The 22,356-nt window shown below is 39.7% G+C and overlaps 1 long non-coding RNA gene across 1 annotated transcript; it reads left to right on the top strand.

Annotated features, from left to right (window-relative positions):
- Positions 1-1,757: 1,757 nt before the first annotated feature.
- Positions 1,758-22,339, top strand: LOC147800052 (uncharacterized). The gene is made up of 3 exons (XR_015424393.1): positions 1,758-1,831; positions 4,868-5,161; positions 11,909-22,339. It is a non-coding gene; the product is annotated as an uncharacterized LOC147800052 (long non-coding RNA).
- Positions 22,340-22,356: the final 17 nt, after the last annotated feature.

Raw genomic sequence — 22,356 nt, 5'->3', positions numbered from 1 at the left:
ACATATGCGAGAGTTGTTGTCACGCTGCTGCTTAAGTTAGGGAAAAATCCGCTGAAGGAATATGGAGTTGTTGTCCTTCTGCTTTGTATTTTTCTGCGATTTTGAATATGGGCACACATTACTGCGCTCCTTCCAGCCAAAAGATACCTCTCTTTGTTTGAGCCTAAAATGTCTGGACATTGTCCTGATTTAGATATCGTGTTGGTATCTGAAGGGTTCCCATTCTTCTATCGGTTGATTCAAGTTTTATCTTCATAAATGATTTTAGTTATTTGTAGGTCCGAGGAATATTGATTTTAGGTGACGGGTTGTGAGGTATTTTTTTCCTTTATAAGTAATCAGTGAGTGTTCCTTTGGCGTTGTGTTTATCAAGACATTCTATGTATTACGTGCCTTCCTTTAAACAATGCATGTTAACATTACCTGTTTTTAAGAACATTTTTAACTTTGTTTTAATACACAATTGCCCAAGGCACTTTAACTATCTATTGAAAATCGACCCCCCTCCAAAAAAATTGTATTTGGGATCAATGTCTTTTCAAACATAAATGATATGTGTACATGTGTTGTGTTGATTAAAAGCTCAGTTGAAAGTCGACGTGGTATTCGTGATTACTGTGTACTAATAACAGGGTTTCAGGTTGGATAGCCGATTAGTCAGTAGTATTCCCTGAGTTATTGTAAAATGAGAATTCATTTTCTGAGGTTTAACCTTAAAATTAATTCATTTGAATAAAATGCCGTGTTATTTATGTTTTTTACAGCTCCATAAATTCATTTAAACTCTGTAAAATCAAACCTATCCAGTTTAGACGCACAAAAGCTGAGAAAAATGCTAATAAATTGTTAAGAGTACCCCTTGCTTCATGTGTCTGCAGAGGTGATGCTCGTAAGTGCACATTACACCCATGCGGCAGTTCCTCGATTGCTTCGAAGATGTACACAGACAAACTCACACATACCCGTGTGCTAGTTAGTTCCTCTGCAAATGCGTATTTTCTCTGTGTGTACGTTCGAACAACATGAATGGTGGGCACATGATGGTGCGTACAGTCCCATGAGAGGTTTGCCTCTGGTTGATCATGAATATGCATGAAGGATATAGTTGTATTAAAGTATTAAAGAAAACTCTGACTTAAGTGCGAATAAGATTGGTGATGTCCCATTACCTTTCAACAACAATTTTGAAAGGATCTGTTTCTAAAAACTTGTAAGATGGAACATAACAAGCAGAGACAGTGTGATACAGCTACTTAATAAAATTATTCAAGGAATAATAATGTTTGAGTCAAAAACTATTGCCACCCTACCCCACCCCCCATATGTTTTATTTTACCCGAAAGGTATCAGGAGGGGCGTTCTTTGCAGAAAAAAATCACATTCTGAATTTTATGGAAATGCCTTGAAATCGACAAATTTTTCAAAGTTTCCTGCATAGAATGCAGAAGACGAGCCAAGGCAAAGATCAGTAGAGGAAGCTGTAGAATCTATAAAAATGGGGCCACTATTTGAGGGCGCCATCCTACAAAAATGAGATTTACTCTAAGTTTCGGAGGGCGGCATAGTAATTTTTGGTGGCTTCGCTGTTTGATTTGTCCTAAATTAATAGAGGGCGCTATTTCATTTTCTTACTATTCAGTAGAGGGCGCTTTCAAACTAGCATCAAATAGCATTGCCAGAGAGGGCGCCCTCACTTTTACCAATAGGGGGCGCTATTTATGAGCTGCTTTTTCAATGTCAGAAGAGGGCGCTGTTCATTTCTTCAACAGAGGGCGCTATATATCAGACGGGATACGCAACGGCGGGATGCACAACGTGGACATCCAGAAATGTGAGATTTTTTCCATCCAAAGTAATGATTTCACAATATTTTCCTTTATTATCGATAGCATTGATGGCAAGTAGCCATTATCCGCAAAAATGACGAAAAAACAGCGCAACAGCATGAAATAAAGCTAGCAATATAGCATACACAATCATTATCAGATGTACATGTAGCCCCACTACACGGACTCTCGCTGCATGCGCTACCGCTCTTAGTCTTTGCGTGTCGGCGTAGTGAAAAAGTTCGGTGCATCCTCTTGTAAGCGTAGGCGTAATTTATTTGGCACACCGAGATGATCCTTAGCCTCTCCACATTCTTGGGCCGTTTATTGAAGTCATGTTCTGGTATTTTCCAGTCTTTTTGCTTTCACCCATTCAATCTCACGGGTGCGCTCCCACAGTCGCCATCTTTAAAATAAGGTCGTTGAACATTACGTCACCTAACCCCTCATCATCTTGACAGCTGTCATGTCAAGATAAATCTAAGCTGCTGCCCAAGTTTTGGAAGGTACATGTAGTATCTTATCGCTCAGTCCGTGTGTTAGATATGTCTTGACATGGAACAGCCGTCGAGACGATGAGGGGCCAACTGACGTAGTGTTCAACGACCTTATTTTAAAGATGGCGTCTGTGAGAGAAAGCCCGAGATTGAGTGGGTGAAGGCAAAAAGACTGGAAAATACCAGAATAGCGTGAGTGAAATCATTCAATAAATGGCGCTATGAAAGCGGAGAGGCTAAGGATCATCTCAATGTGCAAAAAAAATTATGCCTACAATTTTAAGAGGGTGCGCCAAACTTTTCACTACGCCGACACGCAAATTGCGTATACGGATGTGTGGCTAAAGATGGACCGATAGCGAGGGTTCGTGCCACACTAGTGGGGCTAGACACATGCATTGACACTTAAACTTTTCACCGCCTGCTCCATTCAAATATGCGGGCTGGGACTTTGCAACCACAATACTGGTAACTCTATTGGCGAACATGATCCTCTAACAAAACCACAGGAGCAGCCCATATATAGTTGGGGCACAAGATGTACATGTACATGAACCACATATTGACCAGGAAGCAGTCCCAACTGTCACCATCAACAATGCTCCACTTACATGTACATGTACAGTTGTAGTGGGGCTACGTCGGTACTACTCCGTAGGTACATGTACACCGTACTGGCACTGCTCTCCATGTTTTTGATGGTTCCCCATGCTTTTGTATTTTGAAAGCTGCCCAGTTGGAGTACCAGATGAAACATCCATTTGCGCTTTTTGAAGCAAATCTTCTCTTAAAGACCGTATGATAATACATGCACCTGTAACTAACATATTGTGAACTACTACACATGTAGGTTTTTTCTGCCATCCTTAATTACCTCTTTTCCCCTTGATGATCACATCATCAGCAGCATATTTGGGTCACGAACGTTTATGTTGCTTGGGATGCCAGTCCCCAGAATTCTGACTACCTGTATACTCCCGCTGAGATTACATGTATGAACAGAGATGTCTGGGAAATCTGTGGTCAGGGAACCACACTGGTCACATATCGGCTCGACCATTTTGCATTGCAAATTTCTTTTACACCTAGAAAGAGATCAAGTTTTGGCATAAAATCCAGCTACTGGATTTTATGAAAGGGTTTAATGAAAGAAAATGAGGCTTTGCCTATAGCAATGCATGTGACTTGTCATCATGTGGCTTTTGTAATACATGAGGCTCTGCCTATAGCAATGCATGTGACTCGTCATCATTTGGCTTTTGTAATACATGAGGCTCTGCCTATAGCAATGCATGTGACTCGCCATCATTTGGCTTTTGTGATACATGAGGCTCTGCCTATAGCAATGCATGTGACTCGTCATCATTTGGCTTTTGTAATCAAATATTACAAAAGCCAAATGATTACAAAAGCCAAATGATGACGAGTCACATGCATTGCTATAGGCAGAGCCTCATGTATTACAAAAGCCAAATGATGACGAGTCACATGCATTGCTATAGGCAGAGCCCCCTATGGAAGCAGGCTGTCCATAAATACTGAAATACAGGCAAATACCGGCAAATGGAATTTGGATACCATGGTATTCTTGCTACTACAGCAAACCAGAATAAAGCAAAACCCCCATATCGTTGTTATTCACTCCATCTTTTGTGATACCAGCCATCCAGTGTCAACCGGTACTGCATTGTCACTTGGAGTTGGTTTACAGCATGAAACTTAAACAACTGCCAACTCAATAGCCAAAAGCCTTTGAAGTTTTATCCTATCACTGTGGTTCAGGTCTACTCTTAGAGCCTGACTGAAAGTCTGCAGTAGCTGTTTGGTATTTCCAGTCAATGTCACCACTTTATAGCTTGGTTGCTTTTTGATGGCACACACTTACATGTACATGTTCATTGTAATACCCCACTTCAAAGAATGTCATGGTATAAGTGAATATCGCAATATTTTTATCACAAACATTGCAATATTCAAAAATGCAATACCGTCCAAGCTTAGATGGGATCTGTTTGGATTAGCAACTAGACAGCAATAAACACTTTGATCCCAACTGCTATTTTATCAATAACTTTGAATGCATTATAAAACAAGAGCTGTTGGGTAGTTTTATGAGTTGTGTGTTATTTTGTGCCATGCAGCAAGGATTACTGTTTATCGTAAAGGGAACTTCAGTACACTGTACAAAGATTGGTACATGCATATATGTCCATGTACATTTTGAATTCAGGTTAATGCATACAAATACACGTACACATGTACATGCACAGTATATTGATATTTCTACAGTGTGCTCTTTGTGTCCGCTGCCTAGTACCACTTTTCAATTATTTGATTTACAAATTTACATGTTCATGGATGTGTGTTCATGATGTCAAATGTTGGGCATCACGTTCACTTGTGCGTGGAATTGTCTCAAATTACCGGTACCCAAGAATTAGTGATCTTTTAATGTGAAAGCACCGGTACCGCTACATGAATGATACAACCGTAGTTCCTGTCACATAAACCATGCCCTGTCTTTTTTGTTTGTTCTCTTCACAGATACTGGAGTTTACTACCAGCTTTGAGTATTGGCTTGTGATCTGACCTCCAAGCTCACCATCATAGTACACCACACACCTCTCCATGTCACCATGCTGTCTGCTTGGATGTCAAGGAATTCCTGCTACATCATCACAAGTTTTTAGGTCAACTTGACCTTGAAGGATGGCATCATACCCCTGGCATTGAGTTGGCATTGCTTGGTGCCTGCATTCACTGTCTTCATTGGCTAGCACCTGCTTGTGGAACAAGGTTAAGGGACAAACCAATTCAATTGGAGGGCACCTTTAGCAGGTAGGATGCGTGGCAAATTGTATTCAGATATGATAATGTTATGCACATGCTAACAGCACTGTCAGCGTCAAGGATTTGATATCCCCTAGTGTGGATCCACATTGAGTTGCACCGTCAGCCGCAAGGATTTGGCATTCCCTAGTGTGGATCCACATTGAGTTGCACTGTCAGCCTCAAGGATTTGGTATTCCCTAGTGTGGATCCACATTGAGTTGCACTGTCAGCCTCAAGGATTTGGTATTCCCTAGTGTAGATCCACATTGAGTTGCACTGTCAGCCTCAAGGATTTGGTATTCCCTAGTGTGGATCCACACTGAGTTGCACTGTCAGCCTCAAGGATTTGGTATTCCCTAGTGTGGATCCACATTGAGTTGCACTGTCAGCCTCAAGGATTTGGTATCCCCTAGTGTGGATCCACATTGAGTTGCACTGTCAGCCTCAAGGATTTGGTATTCCCTAGTGTGGATCCACATTGAATTGCTTGTAATTGTCCCTATTTATTGAGGTTAATTCCTCACTGTTGTCTCTGAACCGCCTCAATATTTGCATATAAGTACATGGTTGGTTGAAGTGCAAAGGTTAAAATGAATATTTGTTGTAACAGAAGAACAAGACTTACCTCAGAAAGTCGATGTTTAACTGTGCTTCTATACTGCTCTCTGGATGGATCAAAGGAATTTCATGGAATACGAATGCGCATGCTCAAAACCAGACTTTAAAGATAACTACATGTACATGAGTCAGTTCCAGCTATCCAAAACAACCGTGGAGCGTTTATGGCTATTACTAGGCCCGTTTCAGATGCAAGTACAATTGTGTGCACAAGGATGGGAGGATGAGGTTGTAATTCCTTTGATCCGCCCAGAGAGCAGAATAGAATCACAGCTAAACATTGACTCCCCGAGGTAACAGTAAGTCTCGTTCAACTTTTCAATTCTATACTGACCTCTGGCAGATCAGGAATTCCATGGGACTTCAAAGCAACTGGATCTGACCCATGCTATCCTCACACCAATACAATACAAAGGCAGAATAGTAGGAAACTGTAACTGAACCTCCATGTATTTCATTTTTGACCAAGACCAAAGGGTCAACTAGGCAAAACATTGCTTCATCTTCAAGAACAAATGTCTTGACCAAAGGGTCAACCCTGTCAACCAGACAAAAACTGCTCCATCAACGTGTTCATGTACCGGTACATGTAGGCACAGAAAAATCCCCAAGAATACATCTCTGAAAATACAACAGACATGACCGAAAAATTGGCAGAAGAGAATGGGGAAAATCATTTTTTTTAGTTTTGTCCAGTGTAACCAAATGTGCGCAATTAAAACTTGTTGAAAAAAAATAGACCTTTGAGGGGACCCTTTTAAAACAAGGTCAAACTTGTTTTTTAGATCAAGCACAGTCAGAGTTTGAGCCTTTGCTGCTACAGGTATTAATACAGTGGTAATGCTAATGCCACTGTCTTGACAGTTAACATTTTCAGTGTTAATTTTCCAACTGGTGAAAGTGACTTCAAACACCAGTACCTAAGGAAAAGAGAGGAATCCCACGTACATGTGTATCATTATAACGAGGCACAGGGGGTCTGAGGTTTAATCTACACCCCTCTGAGAAACTTAACTACCCATGGGTAACATCAAATGATAATCCCCCTTGTCCAGATAATGAACTGTGAAAGTGTGCTTGGGGCCGAGTTTATGGCACTGTAACCAAGGCCTTCATCAAACAACTGAGTCAAGAAATCAATCACTTCATTGATAGATGGCTAAATACAACCAGGTTTCCTCTGCAAACAAAATGAGTTCCATTTTCAGGTGTACACTGAGTATTGCTTGTGGGTTCCAGATTTCCATGCACTGAGGATGATTGATGTTGCCCGCTCCGATAGTTCTGACTCTAGTGAGGCTTTTACATGTATGGAGGGGTTTGACATCCTCAATCCATTCAACAGTAAGAAGTATTGCAAAGAGTTCTGCTGTGAATACAGAAATACTGTCATTCAGCCAACAACCTTTGGAGTAGTTCATTTGGGGAATGTACATGTACATGTAAATACCGCACCCAATAGTATTGGTACATGTACGTGTAGTTGCGTTGTGAGATCCGTCAGTACATGTACATGTGCATGTACATGTATGTAGTGAATCGTCCAATGTGGTATGGATGATTTCCATGGAAATATTCCTTTTTTCATCAGGAGGGGTACAGTATCTGGGTTACATTGTACATGTACATTGTACATGTACATAGGAAATGATTTCCATAGAAACTGAAGGTGTATGATGATGCCAAAAAGGGAAGTTATCAGTAAGTGGACAAATAGTGAGGGTGTTGGGAATTTCTGGCTTCAAAAGGGATTTTGTGAGGAGACGGAGACCATTTTTCAGCACAGTAGTACATTTGCCAGTTGTCTTGATGGAAAAAAAAATCATTAGGATGATTGTTGTGAGCATGAATTTTAGTTCCATACAAGTTACATAAAAACTGTCGTTGAAGAGCCAAGAGGGGGTGCCCACATTCAGTGTGAAGTCTGTAGAGAGGGGAACCATGGATAGCACCAGTGCATAGTTTAAGGGCTTGGTACTGAATACTATCAAGGGCTTGGTACTGAATACTATCAAGGGCTTGGTACTGAATACTATCAAGGGCTTGGTACTGAATACTATCAAGGGCTTGGTACTGAATACTATCAAGGGTTTGTTTGAGTGACGATGATGCTGAATTAAACACTTCTCACCCATATTCCAGAATAGGCTTTATAAGAGCAGTATACAAGTGACCCCTGGTGTTGCCACAAATACATCTACGTGTATTAAATGTTAAGTCTTTTACTGCATTTAGTTATGACATTGTCAATGTGAGTTTTCCATGTTAGTCTATTGTTGAAGGTGACTTCTAGGAATTTAGCTGAAGGTTGTAGTTGAATGTTGTTGTTATTGATATTCCAAGAGATGTTGGCTCGTATCTTAGTGGTGAAAAGAACAGCATTACATGTAGTTCAGGCAACCGATAGCTTAAAACCCCATTTGTCACGCCAACTGCTGATGCTGTGGAGGTTTTGTTTGATTTTCTTTTCTAGATATCTCTGTTTGATATCCAAAGGGCAATGTCATCTGCATATTGTGAGAAAGATTATTAACAGCAATATTTTAACAAGAGAGGACTGATAACACTCCCTTGAGGGACACCATTATCCAAGATTCTTTCTGCCGAAAGAAAGTTCTTGATTTTGACTTGAATTGTCCTGTCTGTGAGGAAGTTGTTGATCCATTGGGTGACTCTCCCAGTTATACCTTTAACCTGCAGTTTAATCACAATTCCTTTACGCCACAACATATTGTACGCCTTTTATATATTCAGAAAAACGGCAAGAGTGCTCGCTCTGTTAGATCTTGCTTTATTAATAGAAAACTCCTGGTTCAGTATGTGATCTTCGGTACTCCGACCTTTGCGAAAACCACTCTGATACTGTGAAAGAAGGTTGTGGCTTTCTAAAACCAGGAAAGACAAGAGTTAACCATGCGCTCCATGATTTTACATAGACATGAAGTCAGAGCTATAGGCCTGTAAGAAGACGGATTGCAAGGGTCTTTGTTAGGTTTAAGAATGGGGATGAGAATTGCGTCTTTCCATTGCTTGGGACATACATGTCTGGAAGAATGCCAGATTACATGTAAGTTAGAGATACTGTCCAATGTGACGCCTAGATTTCTCACTAATGGGGATGGTTTAATTGTACTGTTGTTGACAGTGAGGGTCAGGTGGTTCAAACGCTTCTGATGGTATGCGGATGAGGCTATTAGCAATTCAGTTTTGTCATTGTTAAGTTGAAGTTTGTTAACAATCATCCAGGATTGAACATCTCTGATGCAGTTTGACAACCTAAACAAAGCGCATGTTGCATCGTTGGGAGTCATCTGATCAAATTCCAACTAAACTTGAATGTCGTCAGCATAAATGTGATAATGGACGTCATGTTGACGTAAAATATCACAGACTGGGCTGATGGTCATGGTAAACGCCAAAGGGCCAATGACTGAGCCCTGGGGGACTCCTGACAAGAGTAGCCTTTCCTCAGAATCAACCCCAGCAACATGTACATACTGTAAGCCAGTCTTTCTTGGAAATAAGAAGCAAACAATTTAAGTGCTGTACCATTAATGCCAAACCTATGCTGAAAACGACTCAGCATGATGTCTTGGTCAAGTGTGTCAAATGCAGCTGACAAATCTAATAGAATCAAGAACTCTAATCGAATTAAGAACACGGCTTTGTTACAATCTAGTGAGTGTAGTACATGTATCACACTGAAGTGCAGTCTCAGTACTATGTCCAGCCTTATATGAAGATTGGAAGGGATTGGCAATGTGATGGGGGCTGATAGCTGGTCGCTCAGGTGCTTGCACACAACTTTTTCAATTAGCTCAGCCAAATAATGGAAGTTTGAGACAGGACAATAGTTGTTGAGTTCATCTTTTTTTAGGGAGGGCTTCTTTATAGTATGCGTAATCACACTGACACGTAGTGACTCAGGGAAATGACCAAATGACAAAATGACATTGACAATCTCAGTCAATTTAGGAAGAAAAACATGTCAGTGTTGTTTAAGCAACCAGGTTTGAATTGGGTCAAGCTGACACGATTTGGTGGCTGATTTTTGTATTATCTCAAGGAGATCAGTCTCAGCAATACGGTGAAGTTCGGACAGGTGACAGTCGTGGTGTAACATCAATGTTTCAGTAGGTGTAGCCATTATGTTGTAAACACTGTCTATATTTGCCCGAATTTTGTTGACTTTGTCTCCAAAGAATTGGCTAAAGTTGTTAGCAAGGGAGGATGCCGAGTCGGATGTTGAAGGTATTTGCTTTGGGGCTGTTGTTAGTTCATTGACGACTTTGAAGGTGTCCTTGATGATGCAGTTCGCAAGGGAATCTCTGAAAAATTTAGATTTGGCTTTAAGCAGTGCGTCACACGTAGACCTTTTTGTAGCATTGTAAGCGGTACGGTCTGCTGGAGATTTTGTCTTGTGCCATTTACATGTACGCTCTGCACGTCGACGTTGGCATCTTGCATCTTGGATCGATCCATTATACCACTTTGGCTTACAGCGTCTGACTTTCTTTGTAACAGTCCAAGGGGCATATATGTCACTGACATCTATTAAAGCAGTATCAATGTCAATTATGAATTTGTCAATGTTACATCCACCAAAATGAATTTTCGAAAGTTTAGTGGACAGGTCATCTGCAAGGGTTTCTTGATCAGTGTTGCAGTAGTTTTGATATTTCAATGTCATAATTGAGAGTTCTGGCTTATTAAATTAAATTCTTAATTCAGCGAGTAATTTGTCCATAAATGCCCATGGATTGGAGTTTAATGATAACCCCTTTGCGCCATAATATGTCGTACGCTTTTTCGATGTCAAGGAATACTTTGGATACAGCAGTTTGAATGATCTTTATTCTTTCATCAAACTTTTTGGTTTCAATAATTGACATGTATGCACAAGTTTGTCGGTTTCAACCTGACTACAAAGCTCAACACAATTCTGGGGGTGCTTGATCTCCACTGATTTCTGGCTAAACAGTTCATAATCCATGCCCCTTTAGAAACAATTTGTTTACACCTTTGGTTAGTGCGGCAGATTCAGCTTCACATGTTTCTTTTGGTGTCATAAACTCCTCAAGATATTCATCAAATTTATTTACAACGGAATCCACATCGGTGGCACTGGCACTAGCTCCTGCAGCGTGATCGTTGTTGCCCATATTGTTTGCAACAGTCATGACTACGCTCTTGCACTTTGACCTTTCGTTGTCCTCTTGCAGTCACAGTGCTTGCACTGCATATTCATCCATCAGATATGAGTAGAGATCATCGCCATAGTCCCATTCAGTATCATGGGGCAGATAAAAGTAGTGCACTTGAGAGAAGTTACATGTACATGTACCGGTAGGATGAGAGAGGTCATGCCTGTCCTCCAATTCTTGCCCAGTTTGTTTGATGGTGTTTACTTCTTCTTTCACAGCTTTCATGCACTTGGCCAGTTGGCTTAACATTCTTGTAATTTCTGTGTTAATGCATGTACATTGTAGGTCCAGGTTCGCTGATGGCTTTGCCGCCAGTTTTTTTGCGTGTAGACAGTGTATTCTTTCTGGCCACCACATTCTCCATGATGGACCTTGGAGTGACATTGTCTTTCCCAGCATTCGTCGTATCCTGTTTTTTATGCACCAATGGCTGCACTTTGTTACCGTCTCCCCTGACCATTGGTGCATAGGGAATAAATCAATTCCAAAATGCCAACAATGTGCATTCGTTACTAGTTTTACGCATGTGAGATTGTATCCCATGGAATTCCTGATCTACCAGAGGGTAGTATAGAATCATAGGTCACTCAGAAGAACACACAACAATCTGCATCTGTACCCCATTTAGAAACAAATATTACAGTATAATGTATTTATGAAGATTTGAATCACGTCATGTGAAACACATGTACCTTGGAATGTCAGTAAATGTTCTACAAATCTCCAGAGTGGCCAGTTTCCAAACAGATCCACATTTGATTGTAAACTGGAAATTTGACCATTTGGAACTTGAAGCTGTTGCAAAGAAGGAAATGCTAGTACATGTATGTACACTGGACATGTATTCTCTGACAGTTGCTGTACAGTATCAGAGTGTGGCTTGATCAATAAAACAAAGTATTTAATCTCTTTCCTTACAACTTTCCTGCAGATTCCCTGTCAAGGAAGACAGCTGCCCTCAGATCATCAAACCAACCCAGAAAGCCGCATGGAAGTACACCCTGGAAAACCCACTGGATGTTGCTGTACTAAGCCCCAGGCACTGCGGTCAGTAGCATGGATCAGTCATCATGAGAGAGGACTTGGTGAATATGGCCTGCATCCAGGTTTCCCAATTCACTCAGTCAGTGGAACATATCCTCCAAAGGAAGACAGCCCCGGTGAAATGACTCCTCGAATGGAACTCACAGGAGACAGTCTAATGGAACTCACAGGAGACAGTCTAATGGAACTCACAGGAGACAGTCTAATGGAACTCACAGGAGACAGTCTAATGGAACTCATAGGAGACAGCCAGTCACACAGCATGGAACTCAGTACTCCAGAAGGACAGATGAACCCCTCTACATGTATTATGTTTGCTGTTAATTTTCTGCTGTTGGACTGGTCAGCCACTTCTGAAGCCCATTGCTCTGTCCAAGACACAAGGGCTGTCAAAGTGTTGACTTCAATAATGAAGCCAATTTGAATTTACATTGTAACTTTCATCCCTCCTGGTACAAGGCTGTATGAAGGAAGCCTGTGACTTGAGATAATTGAAGACTGCTGACAAATGGCCTTTGATGTTGAGCAATGTACATGTACACGTACACCGCTTTCCTAGCAGGAAAGATCAGTGTGCCACTGTTGACTGCCATGACAAGATAGGAACTAATTGCGTCAGACATCTAGAATTCTACTTGGATTGGAATCTCAGAGCAGGTCACTGGAACTGAGTTTCAGAAAGTGACTTTTCTGGATTCATTTGACTTCCAATCCTGCCCCTCATTGCCATATCTTTGGATCCAAACTTGAAGTTACATGTACCATTTGGGGGACTTGTGGACAACCTCAGTACATGAACAATGCTGCTTTATGGACACTTCTATAACGAAGGACTCTAGAAATGGTTTAATTATCCAATGCACAGAATGTGCCATAACATTGTGCAATTGGACTGCATTTAACCAGCCCCCCTACAGAATATCTGATCTCAGAAAATTGATATTTCATACACAATTGTCAGTAAAAGTTAAGGTGCAGTGTACTTTTGATAATCTCTATTTTCTATTGCTGTAGAGAGAATTTGGTCATTTATAGAATCACTGAAATGCACGTAAAAGCATTTGGAAAATCACCACAAGAAAACAAGTCTGATGAACTCAGGAAGAAGTACCAGGGACCAGGGTACAGGCAGCTGACTACTTACTGCTGCATGGAAATAAGCTGAACAAAATTCCAAATGTTTATGTTGACACTAATCCTTAACATTTGTGCAGTATTCTTAGGGGGCTGGTTGTCTTACATGTAAGTGTATTCATTGTTTGAGAACATTTGCCTGGTACTGGCAGTATGCCTGTTGGGGGACTGGGTACTAGATTGGTAAACAACACTTTGTTATCAATGGTCAACAGTCACCACAGTCTACAAACTGTCTCTGGAGAAAAACACTTTTCATTCTTGGTGTCAGACTGTGGAGTTGCACATTGCTTCTTCATGGGTATTCTCTTCATGTATAAAAACCTGATATTTCTATGTTACTCTGTTGTTGATTTTGTAACGTTTCTCTGGTTTAGACTTGGAAGTATTTGATGCACACGAGGTGTTTCTGAGTTTCCTCAAAAATATACCCAAACCACATCATTTGAAAATTGACAAATTCCTCAAACATTCAATGTTTACCAATCTCGTGCCCAGCATCTTGAGTATAATCAGCACTGGCACACATCCAAATCACATCATTTAATAGTTTGTTCTGATTACGTATGCGTAGTATTCATTAATAGCGTGAGCAACATCAGACCTTGAGAAGATGTAGTTTTATTCCTTCAAAACATGCATGAACCACTGAAGTGCTAGCAAAGTAGCTTCAAGGAAGCTACATGTAATTAAAGTTATTGCTCTTGGGTCAGTTCAGAGCTACACTTTTGTTTTACTGATCTCCATTCACATCTGACTCCATCAAATTTAGGTGTGTGGTTAAAAAACAGTCCTCTTCAGTTGAATACTCTTTTAAAAAAGCAAAGAAAAAACATATCTAATTTTGAAAGCATTACATTTGCATAAAAAGTCCAACCCCATTAACAAGAAGATTATTGCATGTCACTTGATCAGGTTTTTATTTCTTTCAAAATCTACCAATAATATTCAAAGCATACATGTTCATTTATGATGTATAACTGAATTTTAAGTTTGTGTTAATTGCTATCTTATCTCGATTGGATCCAGTTTATGTTTGTACAGAATTAATTTTGTGTGTGCTGGGTGCTGATTATACATCTTGAAGCCACTGTTAACGTTACACCATACCTTTCCTTCACCAACAGGCAAACTCAAATCTCTCGAAGCACCCTAGCGCATACAAGTCCCCCCTGGTGTGGGCTGCGTGTTCCCCGTCCACAGGCACCGACAGGTTCCGGTGAGTTGCCCTGCTGCATAACTTGTGATCGGTTTGTTCAAGATGTGTTACAACTCTCAGGTCATTAAATGCTGGGGTTGGCAGCAACATGGTAAGGATCCTGTCAACTTTGACAATCGGTTTATCTTTTCTGCAAAGCAGATGCATGTATCCATGACTCTAAACATGGCAAATCAAAGGAACTGTTTTTCACACCTACTCAAAATTGCTCCATCGATAATTCAGAAATTCCAGTTGATCATGGTTTGGATCCAGCAAAGTGAAATGTTTACAAATGGTCACTTTTGTCCCCTTTTTCTTAGACATTTTGAATGTTGGATGATTCTAAGGCAGTTTTCTCAGTCTCCTGTTGTGGGTATCTTCCATGGTATAACTCAACAATCTTCTGTCTTTTGTTGTGCCTACTCAGTCCACAGTCAGTTCTTTCGAAAAAAGAATTATAAGAAAAATGAACGCTTAGCAGCAAATGAAATAAAATCCAGTAAGTGATCAACTGCACCTGAGCTACCGGTATAATGAAAAAGAGAAAGAAAAATATGAGAAAGAAATCATCCCTTGGGGGGCTGCTTTTTAGCATTTTTGTGACAAAAAGTTCTGTACCAAAACTATAGTAAATAAAAAAGTGCAAATAACATTTTTTGATGAGCAACATAATTAGCATTTTGGGGGAGATGAGAGAGCAAACTTTTCATAAACCCAAACCGCCATTTTACTGTTGATGTAATAAGCCAAATTCAGACATTTTGATGTCACTCTGATAAAAGAAGTATTTCAGTCTGGTTTTTGTGTTTGACTCAGTTTTGATTTTGAAGCAACTACAAGAAGTACATGTAACCTTCATTTCAACCCTCTTTCTCAAGGTTTCAGAAACAAAATATCTTTAAAATCTCTCAAAGTTGAAATTGGAAAAAGATAAATTCAATTGCACTCAGTTGACTAATTTTGCATTGTTGAAGTGCTAGTAGCATGGCAAGAAGAAACAAGAAATGAAAGCCAAACTCCTTAACAAGTTCTGTGGAGAAGTCCCTGGTGTGTCAAGGGGGAGAACCATGCTGTTAGATTGCTGGGTGGACGATGCATCCAGACCATTCACTCCAGGCAAAAAAGGAAACACACACTGGCTCAGAGTTTGTCCAAAAAAGAAGGAACTTCTATGTTTTGGAAAACTACTGTACAGATACACATGCTAGGAGCTACAGCATGCAATGTGTTGACTAGAGAACCAGAGAAATGCAAGTCTGTCATCTAATGTTATTCTCTCTCAAATGAATAGACAATGTTCAAAGCTCAAGCTCTGTACAACAGAATTCCATCCTTGCTGAATGACATCCTAGCTAGCAAGGGCAGAAATGAACTGGATTGATTCCAGAATGAAAAAGCTCTCTCAGAATGAACTCATTTCATTCAGGAAATTGTAACTTGTATCTCAACCATTTCCTCGTCCCCTAAAAACAGGGAGGGGAACTACCGGTACTGTATAGCAACAAGCAAAGAAATGGAATCAGGACAAATTGAAAATGGTGTGTGTTTCCCTCAATCAATGGAGTGAATGGTCTGGGAGATTGGGTAGCCAATCTGCCTCTCAGTATCCTAAACAGAAACTGTGGCATCGACACGGGGAGCCAGTCCCGGCTACAAGGTCCATGGTAAGTTTAATTGAAGTTTGTGGTATTAATTCATGCACTGTGTAGACATCCTCATGTGTTGCTTGATAAACCCAAGGTACATCTCATGGCTAGGAGTGGTACGCTGGCTGCATAGACAAACACAGTATTGCACAGATAGTCTTCAGTCTAAGGCAATATCAGTACACTTGATCAAGGCATTGACCTGTTAAAAAATTGATACTAATCAGAGAACATGATAGAAACAAATTGCAGATACTGCAACAAAAGTTCTCTTTTATGAGGTAAAAAGGTTATGTGATGGAGAGAGGCTTGTATGGATAGGTTGAAAAAATTCTGCTGCTGGTAGTAAAGACGGCCAAAATGGCTTGGTTGATGAAGCATCTTGACACATGAGCTTTGTGTCAGGGACTAGGGTTTGCTAGCTCCATTCTTGCCAGAATCTACAGGCATCTAGCAGGCACAATCTTCACAGACACCCACTGAAGGTCGGGTAGAGAGACAAAAGTTCATTTTGTTTGATTGCTGTTACAACAAACAGCACTTGTTTGCTGTATAGTCATATGATGCCTGCTTTTACCAAGTATGTACAATCAACTTGTGCTGGTCTACACAGCATGTACATCCCATGTATGGATGCTCTTATGAAAGGTGACATCGTTTATCCTGTCTGCGAGTGACAGGTACCGGGTGTTTCATCAATCCATGTTATCAATAAAACTCCAGAGCCTTGTCCATGGAGATCATGTCCCTAGAAATGATACCGTGAGGAAGTCTGACTTCTGCAGTTGACTTCTCCTTGGATCCATTTTATAGTTACACCTTCATCTTCAGAAACTCCTCACATCAACTTCCAGTCTTTGCAGATTATCAGCTAAATGTTGTCAACTTCATCCCAGGCATGAATAAGAATTCATTCATCTGACTTGCCTGGCTTTGTATGCTGATATTTTCCTCTGATTGAGTTGCAGGAATTGTCAATGCCTTGATCAAGTGTACCATTATAATCCTAATATCAACAAGTTACCTGGACCAAAATCCATTCCCCCTTGCATGTACATGTACATTGAAATTCATAGTTTAGCAACTGGACTGTCTAAATGACCAGATTCTAATTCAAATAAATTCTTGTTTTAAAAGTGTATTTCTAGTATTCTGATCCAGCTTTAAACCTCTGAAGACAGTTGGTCTTGCTTAGCTGTTGATGGTCAATGCCTACCTCTGTAGTATATCCAAATGGAACAAACTTTGCCCTCGCCACCACCACCACCACCAAAAAATATGTCGGTGGATTGGTGACAATTCTCATGTATGGTACATGTACTTTCAGCAAAGGCTAATGTTCATAAAACATTCTAGGGTTGAGTCCACATTGTGTGGCTAAGTCCACATCGGTGACCAATGTAAATGTGGCATATGGAAAGTAGATTTTAAAAAGTCCTTGCTCCTAACTCATGTCCTGAAATGGAAGTATTTTCAAATAGCCAGAGTCAAATCTCTTGGTCAACTGTTGTCACTCCTCTGCCAGGAATTCCATTCCAAACTTGAAAAAGTATTGGGATTGTAGAGGTCAAAGATTTCACTCAGTTTGAAGTACATATATTCATACTGTGTTTGCAACTGCATACATTTTGGAGAAGCAATGTACGGATGAAATTACTGAAACTTGGTTGGACCTTCTCATGCTGGATAAGGGTACTATTTAAACACTGACTTTTTACATCTTACATGTACATCAACAAATTTTTGCTTCTGATATTGAAAAAAAAATTTACATGCACCAAGTTTTTACATGTATTGACTTCCATATTTCCCCCTCTGAAAAACCAACTGAAACATAATAAAGCAAGAGGTATTGCCTTGGACTGAAGACTATCGTGCTCCATGCAGGTCACATTCGTCAATCTCAAAGATATCTTTCGAAAGTGTTTGAAGAAATGAACTAGGTTTGTCTCAAACTCTGAAAACTGATGCAATCTTCCTTGGAGATATTCCTCCAAGTGTTCATGGTCAATGGTCTGGAAACCGCACAGTCAGTAAGCCAGATATTTATGATTGTCAGTTTGTAATATGGTCAGATAAAAAAATTCCTCTCAGTGGATAGGAATAAATAGAGGCCCTTTGGACTTGGTCAATTACTTTGTTATATCAGGAACCTTGTATTATCAGACATGAAAACAATGAAAAAAGGATTGGGACCTAAAATTGTCCTTGTAAAAAGCAGAATCTTGTATAAACAGTGCTCTTATTAACAAGGTTGGACTGTACATGTAAATCTAACTTCAGAGATAGTGGACCTTACGTAGGGCTGCTAGTCTTTTTTCTTCTTTTTGGTACATTGGCATATTTTGTCTACAATGAAACATGACAAAGGACAAAAGTTAAAGTTAGCATTTCTTTTGTGAATGTATTTTTTCTGCAGATGATATTTCTAATCAGACAGGTTTTTCTGCTTATAAAAAAAGCAAGCAATGTATTTAGTAAAATTGCAGCGAGTGATACTTTTTAACAACTCTGTCACTTAAATGAAATCCTACAGTGCAGAAAAAGTGAAAGCAATAAATGTGTCTTGCTTCCTCTGCATACAATGCATTGCTTGCCATTTCTTGAGGCAGGACAAATCCAACTGAAGTGATAAATGCACATAGTAAGGTGGGGCTGGAATGGTAACAAATTTGATAAGTTGAAGTTGTTTCCGGTGACAAAGTAATAGTGTGTACCAGATGTGGAATAATCATTGGAAGATAAAGATATTTATCGAAACAAGTAAGCGAATCATAGGGACTACTTGAGAAGCTTAAATCTCCTTGGCTGAATTCATTTTTTGGTCACCGTTTCCAACAAATAAACTTAGCAGTGGCTAATATGGTGGTCAGAACTGTTTGAACCTGGCTTTTGGTCTTCATGTAATATACATGTATGGATTACTTAAGCAAGTAGAAATAAAGTCAAAGGCATTCATTGATAGTTTTATCGTGTGAACTTGAAGCAGGGCCCAGGAAAATCCATTAGATACTTGGCCAAAGTTCTTTCGCTTGTTTTTTTTGTGCACGTCGAAGCTGTTTTGGTGAACTTGCTAACTGAAGTCCTTTCCTCAACCCCCTCAATGGAAGGAACACGAAAATCATGCATATGCCGCACTGACTCAAGTGTCATTAGTCTTAGAAATGGTGGTTCCTGTTGGACTGAAATGTCTGCCTCAGAGCAGACATGTGCAGGCAGATTCCAAAAACACTCTAACATTTTGGTTGGCAGTTGTCCAACCACTTTACTGCACATTTTGAGGTGACATAAGACTAATTTCAGGAACAACAGATGTGCGAGGCAGTGAAGATGGCACTGTGTGGCATCTTGATGACAGCCACTGAAGTTGCATTATGGTGCGCTAATGCCTTCTTGCATATGATGTGTGGATCATGTTTGTCCCTCTGAATATGTACAAATGCACCATGTTATGTTGAGAGAATTGCCCCAGTCAAACTGTTGCATCCTTATAATGTGGGAGTATCACTTAGTGCGGGGATGTTGACTGTTTCTGACATGTTACGTTGCAACATGTTTTTTTCTTCACGGTAACCCGTTTTGAGGTGCACAGTAGTCTGAATCATTCTTGACATCATGAAATCTACAGTTACCAAGTTTGCCACAACATGCAATCAACAATCCATTTTTTGGTAAACTATTATGATGTATCACGCTCTTGGTCAAATCGTATGCTTTTGAAAAGCTAAATTCATTCAGGCACGGAGTCAGTGAAGTTATAGGCATTTTTTAAAGTACAGATTTTACTGGGCCCTGTTCAAGTTAGCATGTGAGCATGTGCAATATCTGTGATGATGTAGACCAGTGTACACCAAACTGCCATGAGATTGTAAGGGTGTATGAGAGCAACACATGAGGATGTAATCGTAAAGTGCATGAATTAATGAAAACTTCAATTAAATTTAGCATGGAGTACGGGACAGGCTAACCCCGTGTCATTGGATGCCACAGTTTCTATGGATACCGACAGGCAGATTGCTACCACATTGTCCACCAAGTCACTGAGCAGCATGGTTGCTCAGAAGGTACGACACACCAGGGCATAGCAGGCAAAATGTACTGCTTAAAAAAAGGAATACAATTTAAATGGAAATGTCTGCACTTCGATTACTGTCCTTAATTCAGCTCTTTGAGTCTTCAAGAACCTATGTGGATATCTGAAAAAGTTGGCTGCACTTAAAACAAGCAGCACACAGGAGTTATTGAAAGTTGGACGATTGACTATTTCCAGAAAAGCAACGGTAGTCAGGAACGTGTTAGTTGAAATAGAATCCATGAGCAGAAGCTTGCCAATAGTTGTTTTACTCGCACGTAACAAGCAAAATAAGGTCACAATGACTGTATTTCTTTTTTTTTTTACTGAAACATGTTTTATTCATAAAAGTATCCACTTGCTTGGATATGTTCTAGTGGTTTGTTAATTTCAATGTATTTCCAAAGCCACTTGAATGAAATAGTTTGTAGAACACATTGTTGAGAACTTAACACAATGAATGTTTCGTTGTAGTTGAGTTTTAGTCAACTAAAACCCTAAATGAGCTCAGGTGGTTACATTTCAAAACATTTCTGAAAAGTTGCTTCAAAAGTGTTTATCCTTGGAACACAGAGCGAGCAAAGGTAATAAGTTGAAAAACACTGAAGTCCTTCTAAAACTCTTTCTTGGAAGTTGCTTCAAAAATAGACTTTCTCAAATGCAGGGCTGACATTTTATTGATAAAGAAATGGATAGATATTAAATAGTGCTGAGGAAAGTATTGTGGTGACCTTTTATAGTTGAAATGGTGCCAATTAAAACAACAAATTGATGCAATATTTATCAACTTACGACATCAAGAAGCCCTCAGGGGATAGTTTGACCTCAGAGGGTGAGAAAGTGTACAGGAAAAAACCCAGTCAAACTGACTGTGGATCTGTAACGTAAACAATCGGCAGTTTGTAGAGTTAACTAGTGATGGTTACACACAATAAGGGACTAAGAAAACTGACTTGGAATCAGAAGATGTTAAATTTGTCTCAGAAAAACAAACAAAATTTGACAAATATTTCATTTAAAGGATCGTGACCATGATTTCACTGTGAACAACTGAAATATCAAATGGAAGCAATTACGAGTTTGGTCGTGAGAACTTTCCTTTCTTTGCTATCGTTGAAGTTGTGGAAATACATTGCCATCTGCTGCATGGAAAAGTGAACCAATTGTTGGAGTTTATGGGATTCTTATTTACGTTGCAGTCAACTTAGGCATTTAAGATCAAGAGAGTTTGTATACATCAAGAACAACTGATTGCGAGTTTATGCAGTGGGCAACTCACTGGACCTGTTGGTGTCTGTGGGCGGGGACATGTGGCCCACACCAGGGGGGACTTGTATGCGCTAGGGTGCTTTTTTTTTGGTCGCTCAAGTTTAAGTTCAATGTCAAGTTCAAAGTGAAGGTCAAGTTCAAGTTCAAATAAAAAAAAAACAATGCAATTGTTTCTTTAACTTTTTTATTTCACTGTCAGGCTGCTTGAAATTTACACAACTGAAATGAGTGTTTAGAACCTGCTTTCAGACTGGCTTATGAGGGCGCTACAGAAATTGTCTTTTTCCAACTCATCTATGGAAATTCCAGTTTTGCCCACAACACAAGTACTTTGTACAAATACGCCAATTTGTGTTCGGGAATGGCTCCAAACAGTTTGGAATAAAGTCAGTCTTTGTTCCCCTTTGTAGCACTTTACGATCTTTGATAAATATGTAACTTTTTTCTAGGGATAGTGTCTAAAAACCAATATCTAACACAGGCCTGCTGTCCATTCCAACAAATAATGCTCAAAAACTTGAATTCGATTAAATAAAGGCTATTTTTTACAAGCAATGATAGAGACGGTTAACAAAAGGCATCAAAGTTCTGAAATATGGTACCATCAATTGCAAGGAACATTGTTCAAATGCTACAGGAAAAGAAATCCTACCCTTTCAAAAAACAAACTGTTTTTGCAGCAAAAATGTGAAATGGACAGCAGGCAACATCACCCACACAAAAAACACCAAACAAACGTCTTTTTACTGTCACACTTGATACAGATCTACACTAGCACATCACACAACTGTAGTAATACTTTGCTCAACTGGTCATCTATTCAACTTCATATTTCTTTTTGTTTAAATAACTTACAAATTACTTCAACCAGCAGTAAAATACCATTTTTGGCAAGGTGTAAGTTGACTGGTAATAGTCTTTTTTAGATGAAGGAAAGCTTTGAACTTCTAAACTTGCTATCACATTCTTAGACTGTTATCTTGCCAAAGTGACAATGTAGTAGGTTAATACCT

Source organism: Acanthaster planci, linkage group LG02 (assembly GCF_054643075.1).
Source record: "Acanthaster planci isolate LZ-2023a linkage group LG02, COTS_SCS, whole genome shotgun sequence".
Classification (NCBI taxonomy): Eukaryota; Metazoa; Echinodermata; class Asteroidea; order Valvatida; family Acanthasteridae; genus Acanthaster; species Acanthaster planci.
Note: the sequence above shows the minus strand (reverse complement) of the source record. Positions and strands in the feature narration are given on the sequence as shown.